At 39.5% G+C, this 12,452-nt stretch overlaps 1 protein-coding gene and 1 pseudogene across 2 annotated transcripts in view; both read left to right on the top strand.

The window, feature by feature from the left end:
* WNK3 (WNK lysine deficient protein kinase 3) overlaps positions 1-12,452 on the top strand; it is a 266,224-nt gene that overhangs the window by 128,324 nt on the left and 125,448 nt on the right. The window lies entirely within an intron of this gene.
* On the top strand, positions 9,680-11,591 carry LOC102820097 (annotated as a pseudogene).

Genomic DNA, 12,452 nt, shown 5'->3' with positions numbered 1-12,452 from the left:
GCTGACCTTAAGGTTTGCAGCCCGATTCGTAACCACTACGCTACCAGAGCTCCTTTCAATCCCTTTAATATCTCTTTATCAGGAAATGTCTTAAGTTCACTTTTGTATTTGAGGGACAGCTTTGCTGGGTGCATGACTCTTGGTTGACAGTCTTTTTCTTTCAGAGTTTTGTATATGTCATTCAATTGCCTTATTGCTTACATGGTTTCTGCTGTGAAATGAGAACTTAGTCTTATTAGTTCTCCCTTGTAGGTAATTTTTTCATTTTTCTGGAGCTGCTCTCAGGACTCTTCTTTTCTTTGATTTTGGAGAGTTTGATTATGATATGTGTTGGTGACTTCCTTCTGGAATCTATTCTGTTTGGGCTTCATCCAACTTCTTGTATGCTTATCTTCTCGTTTTTCATGATGTTGTTGTTGTTTTTAAGTGCCATTGAGTTGGTTCCGACCCATAGTGACCCTGTATAGGGTTTCTGAGGATGTAAATCTTTACGGGAGCAGAACGCCTCATCTTTCTCCCGTGGAACGGCTGGTAGTTTCAAACTGCTGGCCTTAAGGTTCGCAGCCCGATTCGTAACTTAGGGAAGTTTTTTCCCAAAACTTTTTATTTGTATTTTTTATTTTCCCTTCCAATCACCCATAAGCTGTTCTTCTTCAAGATGTCCCAATAGCCCTTAGGTTTCTTTGAATTTTTTCAGTCTTTTTTCTGACTGTTCTTCTGGCATACTTAGTGTTAAGAGATTTATTTAATCAAGCTCCCTAATTGAGGTTTCGCTTGCTTTGCATCTTCTCCTTTGCCCTTTCAATGTATACTATCCATTTCTGAGATGTTAGTGTTAATCTTCTTGTTTTCTAAATTCAGTTGTTGTATTATTTCAAAGTTTGCATTTATTTATGTTCTCCTTGAATTTCTCAATCTTTCTATTGAGCCTTTGAAGGTCCCTAATTATCATTCTTTTGAATATTTTAAAATTAATTCTACAACTTTTTCTTCCTCAGAAACTTTTATGCATCTAGGTCATTTGTTTGAGCCATTCTCTCTTTGTTTCTTCGTGTAGACTAAAATTTTTTGTTGTCTCTGGGGCATTTTGTTGTCTCTGGGGTTGTCATATTTGTGAAAATAAGTATAGTTGTTGGATCTGGAGGGGATAAATCTCTTTGGGGCCCCTGTAATTCAAGAAGTTCATGTGGTTGATTGTGACAGCAGAGTTCCTGGCCATAGATGATGTTCCTATTAGCCTTAGTGTCATCTGTGTTCAGGGCACTCAGTCCAGAAGTAGTTTGTGGGGGCCCTTGAAGAAGCTGCTTTCAGTGTCCATTTGGATCAAGGGCAGCTGGGAGCAGGGTGACTGGTTAAATGCTGGTCTGGTGACTCTCCGGTTTTGTAGGTCTATAGCTAAGTCACCTAAATCCAGGCACCAAAGCAGCACACCAGTGCAGCAGAACTGTCCCCACCTCACGTTGGGGTGGCTCTCAGTCACATGGCTCCTTACTTACAGAAAACAGTGTGTATACAGGATGTGGGTGGGAGGGCATGGGAACTGGCCACACAGTGGTTACCAGGGGAATATGGGAGAAAAGTTTGAAGTGAAAAATCCAGATACTTATCTCTCAGATTCTGCAGTTGACTTTTGCTGTATTTGCTCTACCACATATCTATCCGTCTTTATCCATGTATCAATGTATTTCATATTTTGGGTACATTCTTTTTAGAAAAATTGTTTCATTTTGTGTATGCAGAACATATACTGATTCAACAATTTCCACATGAATAATTCTGTGACTTTGATTACATTCTTCAAGTTGTAAAAACATTCTGTCACTTCTTTTCTAATTTGTTGTTATGCCATTAACATAAACACACTATGCCCTAAGTTTCCTATCTAAACTTTCTAGTTGCTGTTGTTAATTTGATCTCATAGATACATCCTAAAAGAGCACAATGCTCAAGGCAGACATTTTTTACTAGATTAAGCTAAACTACTGTTTAGTTTTAAAAAGACTTCAGTGGGTATTTTTGGTTTAACTATCTCAGTGCAGTAGTTTCAGGAATTCATCATGCTTTCATGATTCCAGAAAGACTGTATTCTATGGCAATTTGAAATTCTGTTCTTTATTTTGCCCCTTTGAACAGGATTCTTCTATAGAAACTTTGATCAAAATGTTCAGTAATGATAGCCTGTCACCATCCAGTTCTGGTATCATGGCAAAGGAAGCAGTAGTTCATGGAAATAATTAGCCACACATCCATTTCATCCTATCCCTCAGTGTCCTTTCTCTGTTGGCTCTAGTTAAGTAGAGATAATTTATGTGCCTTGGATGGCTGCTTAAAAGCTTTTTAAGACCCCAGGCACTATGCAATAAACTAGGAGGTAGAACAGATACACTAAACACATTGTTAGGCCAGTTTACTCAGATGTCCCATGAATCCCTGACGCTAAGCCTCCAAACCAAGAAACCACATTCCTGAGTGCATTTCAATGTTAAAGTAAATTGCAGGCATTAATATTCTTTTTCCAAAAGCGTTTCAGTATACGTATCATTGACTAGAATTCTATATTTGTTTTTTAAAATTTATATGCAATTAAATGGGTAGATAAGTGTGACTCGGTAAATTTTGATAAATGCTTATACCCATGTGACCCAAAGCATTATCAAGATACAGAAAATGTTGGGAAGCTTTTTTTTTTTTAATAAAGGCTAGATAGTATTTTAGGTTTTGTGATTCATATAGTGTCTGTTGACATTCAATTCTGCCATTGTAAGTATAAAAAGGATAGACTATATACAAATGAATGACAAGATGTTGAAATACAATTTTCTTTCAAAAATCAAATGGTGGGCCAGATTTGTCGTGCAGAGTATAGTTTGCCTACCTAATATAGAATATTACCATTAATCCAGAAGGTTTTTCATACCCCTTTTCGGTCAGCCCCTTGACAGTATTAGCCAATGTTGAATTTTTTTTTTTTTTTTAACTGTAAATTTGTTTAGTCTGTTCTAAACCTTTATCTGGAGTCCTGTTGGGGCTTTGTGGGATAAAGCACAGGTGGCTTACAAGGGCCAAGAGGGATGGGAGAGAAATGAAGATGTGTTGCTTTTGGTGTATGGTGAAATAAAAATCTTATTGATTAAGGAGTAGGGTTGCCCAGCTAGTTAATATAATTGCTGTCAGTAAGTTGTACAGTTGTAGAAAGTTGAATTGGCATAACTTGTGTGATAGATATATTCACAATGACAACAACAAAAAGAGTAGCTGCTAACACTTCCTGTTGACAACCAAAGACTTCATGGAATTTGGTTCTTTGGTCTGGAGGTTTAGAGTCACGGACATCTTAGCTAATTTGCCAAAGAATGTGTTTAGTGGTTCTGTTTTACCTGCTTTTTGTGTGTGTGTGTGTGTGTGTGTCTGAAATGATTGCAGGTAGCCATCTTTTGATTTCTAATCTCTTGGAGTAACAATTGGTTTCCACTCTCCAAGAAAATCAGGAATAGGAGGAAGAAATAGACTGTATGACTAATGGCCTCCGTGAACTCCATAGTCCTTTGCCATAAGACTAGAAGAATTGGATACTTCCTGGCTACCATTACTGTATATTATGATTGTAAATTCTGTAGAATTGTGACCAAAAAGTGGGAAATTCAAAACAGAATTTCTAATTTTCATGGACTTCAGACTTGCTTAAGTTATGGAGGCTGTATCAACCTCCAAAATTATTGCCCTGCGATAATTTTATGTCTTAACATAAAAAATATCTCCTGAATTCTTGTTAAAACTAAACAATAAGGGGGGAGGTATGGAAGAACAAGGTAGATAGGGGAACACTGAGAAAGATTTTTATGGGCTAAATGTGACAGAGGTAAATAGTGATGCATGCTCAAACTTGGACCATCAGGGCTCTATGATAACGGGGATCAAGGTACAGTTTGAAGAGGGGAAATAATACTAACATGCTTGACTGTCTTATGTATGTATATTGGTTTACCTAGCCTACTATTGTAAAATGGAAGCGAGTTGGATAGAAAGGAATGTCAGGAAACATGATTACAGAAAGCTTGTAAGCCTATCTTCAGGCTATAACTGAGTGGAATACCTAAAAGGGGTTCTAGAACTTGCCCAGTGAAATAGGGCTCCTGCAGAGCCTTTGCAATGTATAAGACCTTAGGTGTAATCCTGAGCCCCATCCAGAACCTTCTGAGGTGGGTCATTCCCACTAGAAAGGACAAGCAGACCAGCTTGAAACACTTAGAGCAACAGAAGATATGTCTTCAAAGAAAGATCACCAGGAAAAACCCAAAACATACATATTTGGCAAGTTGCTCGCCAGGAATCCATCAAGGCAAGCAATCAAGTAGCTTCAGGACAAACCCCCCCTCTAAGACTAAAATTCAAAGGGAACACATGAGCAGGCATGTACGCTTGCTGGTGCCATGTTGGTCTACTGGTGAGTGGAAGATGGGGAAAGGCAGCAATGAAGAAATGGGCTGAGTTTAACCACATTCCACAGACTCCTGTTGATCTGGAGATGAGAGAAAGAAAAGGAAGGGCTGGTTGGTCCAAAGTGTGATGAGACATAGCCACAGAGGGCTATAGCTGAGAGTGAAGCATGCAGCTGATATGAAGTGAAGGGAGTCGCACAAGACCACCCAGAGTTACAGATAGTACCCATTTGACCTAGACCCGATGGCTTGATAATCAGAACTTGACTAGAGGAAGATAAAAAAAAAGAGCAAAACAATTTTTGATGAAATGAGGGTAAATTGCTACAATTTGATGAACTTGACCTATACTCATGGAGGTCGTAACTCTAAATACCAACAGAGGGGGAAGGAGTCTTCCCATCAAGTATCAATGCTATCCCCTCTGTACATAGGGGAGATAGGGATAGGCAACTTAGACATTGGCTACCTAAATGAGGGGGCGATAAAGGCCCGAAGTGACTGGCTTACAAGGTTTCAAGGGGAGTTTAGTTTAAGAGTATGTGGGGGTGGGGCTGCAGACAGCAGAGTCAGGTAGGAAGCGCTCAGGTTAGAAGGGAGGGGAAAGGAAACTTTCATATAGCAAACCCACAGCCTTCGAACTATCATAAGACGTAGTGCTTCAATCTCCTGAACTCGCATTTTTTGAAAACAATTTAAAGAACACAAATCCAGCACAAGAAAGAAAGCAGAACCAAAGAAAGAACAACACCGCCAAAAAAAGTAACATAATGACAGCAAGCAATTCATACATATTGATGATTACATTGAATATCAATGGACTGAATGCACCAATGAAGAGACAAAAGAGTGGCAGAACGGATAAGAAAGCAAGATCCATCAATATGCTGCCTGCAAGAGACACACCTTACACACAAAGACAAAAACAGTTTGAAAGTTAAAGGATGGTAAAAAATTTACCAAGCCAACAGCAGAAATGAACAAGCTGGAGTGGCAATACTAATCTCCGACAAAGTAGACTTTAAGATAAAAACCAGCATAAGAGACGAAAAAGGACACTATCTCATGATCAAAGGGGCAATTGAGCAAAATGACATAACCATAATAAACATATACGCTCCCAACAAAAGAACACCAAGATACATGAAACAAACCTTGATGGAATTGAAGAAAGAAATAGATAAACCCACAATTATAGTGGGAGATTTCAACACACCACTCTCAAAAAGGGATAGAACCAGAAACTCGACAATGCTACAGAGGAACTTAACAACACAATCAACCAACTTGACCTCATAGATATATACAGAGCATTCTATCCAACAACGGCATGATACACGTTCTTCTCCAGTGCGCATGGAACATTTTCCAGAATTGACCATATGTTAGGCCACAAAGTAAGCCTCCATAAAAAAATAAATAAATAAAAAAAATAAAAAAATCTACAGAGCATCTTCTCAGACCACAATGATATAAAACTAGAAATCAACAATAAGAGGGCCAAAACAATAAAGTCAAATACATGGAAACTGAAATGCTGAAAAACGACTGGGTAAAAGAAGAAATTAAACGTGAATTCACAAAGTTCCTAGAAACAAACAAGAATGAAAACACAACATACCAAAATCTTTGGGACACGGCGAAAGCAGTCCTGAGAGGACAATTTAACGCGATAAATGCACACATCCAAAAAAGAGGAAAGAGCTAAAATCAACACATTAACACAGTGTCTTCAACAATTAGAAACAGACCAGGTGAGGGAGCCTACAGTCACCAAAAGAAGGGAAATAATAAAGATAAGAGCAGAAATAAATGAAATGGAAAACCAAAAAACTATAGAAAGAATCAACAGGACAAGAAGCTCGTTCTTTGAAAGGATTAATAAAATTGAGAAACCCATTGGCAAAACTAACGAAAGAAAAGAGGGAGAGGACACAAATAACTCACATCAGAAACCACAGAGGGGAAGTCACAACAGAACCAAACGAAATAAAAAAGATAATAACAGAATCCTACGAAGAGCTGTACTCCAACAAATTTGAAAATTTGGATGAGATGGATACATTTCTAGAAAAACACGACCTACCTAAACTTACTCAGACTGAAGTAGAAAATTTGAACAAGCCCATAACAAAAGAAGAAATTGACCAACAAAAGCCCAGGTCCAGATGGCTTCACAGGTGAGTTCTACCAAACATTCAGAGAAGAACTGTCACCAATTCTACTCAAATTATTACAGAACATAGAAGAGGGTGGAAAACTCCCTAATAGTTTTTATGAAGCAAGCATAACCCTCATACCAAAACCAGGGAAGGACATCACTAAGAAAGAAAATTATAGACCAATATCCCTCATGAACATAGACGAAAAATTCTCAACAAAATCCTAGCCAACAGAATCCAACAGCACATCAAAAAAATAATATATCATGACCAAGTGGGTTTCATAAAAGGTATGCAAGGATGGTTCAATATCACGAAAACAATCAGCGTAATCCATCATATAAATTAAAAAAGGAAAAGAACCACATAATCATATCGATTGATGCAGAAAAGACATTTGACAAAATCCAACATCCATTCCTGATAATAAAAAACACTAAACAAAGTAGGAATTGAAGGGAAATTCCTCAACATAATGAAGAGCATATATACAAAACCAAGAGCCTACATAATGCTCAATGGAGAGAAACTGAAAGCCTTCCCCCTGCGAACAGGAACCAGACAAGGATGCCCTTTATCACTGCTCCTATTCAATATTGTGCTGGAAATTTTAGCCAGAGCTATACAGCATGATAAAAAAATTAAAGGCATCCAAATTGGCAAAGAGGAAGTAAAACTCTCCTTATTTGCAGACAATATGATCCTATACATAGAAACCCCCAAAGACTCAGTAAAAAAAAGCTATTAGACCTCATTGAAAGATTCAGCAAAGTGGCAGGGTATAAGATTAACATACAAAAATCAATTTGATTTCTCTATAGCAACAGCAATAGTGATGAAAAGGACATTAGGAAAGCAATACCATTTACAATAGCCACACAAGGGATGAAATATTTAGGAATAAACATAACCAGAGAAACAAAGGACCTATATAAAGAAAATTACAAAGCACTACTACAAGAAACAAAAAGAGACCTACAGAAGTGGAAGAACATACGTGTTCCTGGATAGGAAGACTCAACATCATGAAAATACCAATACTACCCAGAGCAATTTACACATACAATGCAATCCCAATCCAGATTCCAACAACATTCTTCAAAGAGATGGAAAGGACAATTTCTAATTTTATATGGAAAGGAAAGAGACCCAAGATAAGCAAAGCACTGCTTAAAAGGAAGAACCAGATTGGAGGTCTCTCATTCCACGATTTCAAACTTTACTACATGGCTACGGTGGTCAAAACAGCCTGGTACTGGTACAATGAAAGAGACATTGATCAATGGAACAGAATCAAGAATCCAGATATTAACCCAACCACATACAGCCAAATGATTTTCGACAAAGTGCCTAGGCACATTGCATGGGAAAGAGACAATCTCTTTAACAAATGGTTCTGGCAGAACTGGAAAGCGATATGTAAAAGACTGAAACAAGACCTTTGCATCATACCTATACAAAAATGAACTCAAGAGGGATTAAAGATCTAAATGTGAATCCCAGAATTATGAAGATCATCAATGAAAAAAATAGAGACAAACAGAGGGTGCTAACTCAGGGCATATACAAACTGCCACACATTTTGAACAGTACACAAACAAAAATAGACAAAATAGATGAGTGGGACATACTAAAATTAAAAACTTTTGTGTATCAAAAGACTTCACCAAGAGAGTAAAAAGATAACCCACAGACTGGGAAAAAAATGTTTTGCAATAACATATCGGCTAAGAGACTCATTTCTAAAATATATAGGAAAATGCTACACATCTACAAAAGTAAGACAAATAACCCAATTAAGAAATGGGCACAGGATATGAACGGACACTTCACCAGGGAGGAGATCCGGGTAGCCAACAAACATATGAAGAAATGTTGACGATCACTAGCCATTAGAGAGATGCAAATCAAATCAACAATGAGATATCATCTCACACCAGCAATAAAAGCAAAGATAAAAAACGTTGAGGACAATAAATGCTGGCGGGGATGTGTAGAGACTAGGACACTCCTGCATTGCTGATGGGACTGCAAAATGGTCCAACCTCTCTAGAAAGCAATATGGCACTTCCTCAGAAGGTTGAAAATAGAAATACCATACGATCCAGTAATTCCTCTACTTGGTATTTACCCACAAGACAAACAAGCCACAACACGAGAGGATATATGCACACCAATGTTCATAGCTGCACTATTTACAATAGCAAAAAGATGGAGACAGCTAAAGTGCCCATCAACTGAAGAATGGATAAACAAGCTGTGGTACATACACACAATGGAATATTATGCTACCTTGAAAAATAACAAGGAAGCTGCATGTCACTGCCTAACATGGATGAACCTTAAGGACATTATGTTGAGTAAAATTAGTCAGTCACAAAAGGAGAAATACTGCATCGGATCACTACTGTAAAAGACTAAGAAGAAGAACCCATGCTAATCCGCTAAAGTGGATTCTTTGCGGGTTGCTGGGATGTAGGGGTAGGGTTAGGGGAGGGAGGTGAAGATGGAGCACAGGGCAGGGATTAGACACAGGATAGTATGTGGGTTGGGGAGGGGGGCAGTATACAAGAAGGAAGAGGGGAATGGAAGAACAAAACAGATGGGAGAACAATTAAGCAGGTTTGAATGGGCTAAATGGGACAGAGGTAGGCACAACCTTGGAACAACAGGGCTCTGGGATACAGAAATTGAGACATGGTTGGAATGGGGAAAGGGAGGTAATAATGTTAAGATGCTTGGCTGTCTTTTGAATCACTGGGGTGGGGGGTGGGGGGATAGATAAAGGAATAACCAGAAATATCACCACAGAAAGCTTGTAAGTCCGTCTTCTGCCTATAACTGATTGGAATACCTAAAGTGGAGCTACAACGTGCCCAGTGAAGAAGGTTTCCTGAGGTGCCTCTGCATTACATAAAACTATAGGTGGAAGCCTGAACCACATCCAGATCTTCAGAGATGGGAAATTTCCAGGACAAGCAGACCAACCTGGAGCAGCTAGAAAAACAGAAGATACTTTTTGAAAGAAAGACCTACAGGAAAAATTCAAAACAATAAAGGCAGTCCAACTGGTACTACATGTACAAGCAAGTAGCTTGCCCAGGAGACATCAAGGCAAGTGGTCGGGGCCCCCCAGTGCAAATCCTCTTCCAACACTGAGACTCAATGGGAATACCCGCTCTGATTGGCGACCAAGCACATCACCCATAAGGGGAAGTGAGGGAAAAACAGCAGTGAAGTGGTGAGCTAAGCCCTACAACGTTCAATAGACTCCTGTGAACCCTGGTGGAGACCTGGTCGGCCAGCAGTGTGGCAAGATCTGGGGACTCGGGCCCAGTGTCAGTGACACAGCCATAGAGGACTAGAGTAGAGAGTAAAACATCCAGCTGATAAGAAGAGAGCGGATAGATGCAAGAACACCCACACTTTCAGATAATACCCACTTGACCTGGCTTCAAGGACTGGATGATCAGAGCTCAACCCGAAGAAGAAAGAAGAGGGAAAAAGTGTCATCTGATACGATTACATGAACTTGACATACACCTATAGATGCAGTAGCTCAAAAGAGGAAACAAATCCATACTGCAAGAATCATTCCCACTCCCTTCACACAAAGAGTAGACAAAGATGGTCAACTTGGACATTGGATACCCAAAAGGGGCGGGGGAGGGACTACAAAGGCAAGAAGTGACTGGCTTACAAGCTTTCAAGAGGGAACCTAGATCCAGAGGGCGTGGAGGAAGGTAGAGTCTCCAGTGAGTAGTATCCAACCTGTCTAGGAAGGGCTGATGAAATGAAATGCAGATGGGTCTCTTGTGATGCAATAGTGAAGAATTGTTATCAGGACTGATTGTGAGCATTGGAAATGTAAAAGTGGACATTTTATAGCCAGGAGGGGAGTGATTAACATTTCAGTCTAGGAGCGCAGGGCCGGGGGACATCAATGGAGAAGAGCGCAGGGCGGGACCCTACCCAAAGAAGCAGTGATGCCTGAGAGATGACATGGAGAGATGTAGTGGCTGGGGATTCAAAATCCAGAGAGGGAAAGGGGCTGTGTGCTGACAACTGGGGAGCGGGGGAGGTGTGCAACCCTTTGGTTGGTTGATGATGCTTGGACAGGATTGTAACTATGGCAGTGAAACAATATATGATAGAATGAATGTAATACTAATGTTCTCCCATGTAAACTATAACATAATTCACAATAAAACATTTATTTAAAAAAAAAAAAAAAAAAGAGTGTGGGGGGCAACCAAGATCCACCTGACCAATGTGGCAATAGTGCTGATGAAGTGCACAGGGAAACGCTTCGAAATCTCCTGCTACAAAAACAATGTTGTTGGCTGGTGGAGCACCATGGAAAAAGACCTGGATGAAGTTTTTCAGACCCAGTCCGTGTTTGTAAATGTCTCCAATGGTCAGGTTGCAAAAAAGGAAGATTTTGTCAGTGTATTTGGAACTGAGGACCAGACTGAAATCTGTAAGCAGATTTTGACAAAAGGAGAGGTTCAAGTATCTGACAAAGAAAGGCACACGCAGCTAGAACAGATGATTCGGGACATTGCAACCATTGTAGTAGACAAATTTGTGAACCCTGAGACAGAGAGACCATACACTGTCATCCTGATTGAGAGAGCCAGGAGGGACATCCACTATTCAGTCAAAACCAACAAGAGGCTCTGGAGGTGATCAGGCAGTTAAGCTAACATGAAGATCGAGCATGCTCACATGAAACTGCGGTTCTTCCTTCCAGTGGGCAAAGGGAAGAAGCTGAAAGAAAAGCTCAAATCCTTCATCAAGGTCATCGAGAGTGGCCAACAGTTAGAAATTGTGTCTGATTGACCCAGGCTGCTTCTGAGAGACTGACAAACTGATCAAAAAGAAGACGAAGGGCAAAGGCACTCTGGAAGTGCTCAATCTGAAAGATGTAGAGGAAGGAGACAAGAAACTGGAAAGACTATCACCATTCTGTTCAGCTTGCAACCACTAAAGTGGTTTCTTTTCCAACCGTACTGTTTGATTTCTGTGGCCCACTAAATACTTGCTCATACTACTGGATGACTTCCAATTTTGTGTTAAACACGTACCCAAGAAGACTTTGCTCAGGAAGTATAATAATCTGGGATTAATTTTGATGTGATTATAAATTGGGGTTGTAGGCTCAAGCGAAAGAAAAAACCCAAGATGCAGTTGCCTCTTGTGGGCATAAAGGGAAAAGACTGGGCATTACTGTAAGGTGACTATTCAGGGGTCTTGCAGCCTGACAAAGAGGATGTTTGCTAAAAACCCACTTGTTGCTGCAGAATGAAATGTGCATATGGAGGTCTGATGTTGAGCTTGAGAGATGGCTTCCTGGGGTCTGGAAACTAGGCACAAGATGACTAAGTATGCTGCCATAACCTAGGTACTTCTCAGTAAAAATAAAGTGTGTAATATATATTAATGTAGCTGATGCTGTATGTAATCAATAAAACAAAAAATCTTGTTTTTATTTTTTAAAAAAGAGTATGAGAGAGAAGAAAGAGTCCCCACTGAATAGTTTTGTTTGTTTGTTTGTTTTAATTAAAGGTTTTTATTGTGAATTGAGTGAAAGTTTACAGGGCACACGATCAGTTTCACATTCAACCATTCATATTTGTTTCATTACATTGATTATAATCCCCTCCATATACCATGAGTTAAAAGTATTTCTCTCTATCCACTTTAGCTTTTTAAACACCACACAAACAAAAAAACCCACTCAGGCATATGTAATAATTTACATCTCCAAAGTGCACATTCTGCAAGTCTGCTCTTGGCCACCAGTTCTTAGTCCTTCTCTTCTTAGTTGATGAATCTAGAGTCCTCAGCC

Source organism: Chrysochloris asiatica, unplaced genomic scaffold, assembly GCF_000296735.1.
Source record: "Chrysochloris asiatica unplaced genomic scaffold, ChrAsi1.0 scaffold00315, whole genome shotgun sequence".
NCBI classification, from domain to species: domain Eukaryota; kingdom Metazoa; phylum Chordata; class Mammalia; order Afrosoricida; family Chrysochloridae; genus Chrysochloris; species Chrysochloris asiatica.
This window is presented reverse-complemented; position numbering and strand designations above follow the sequence as displayed.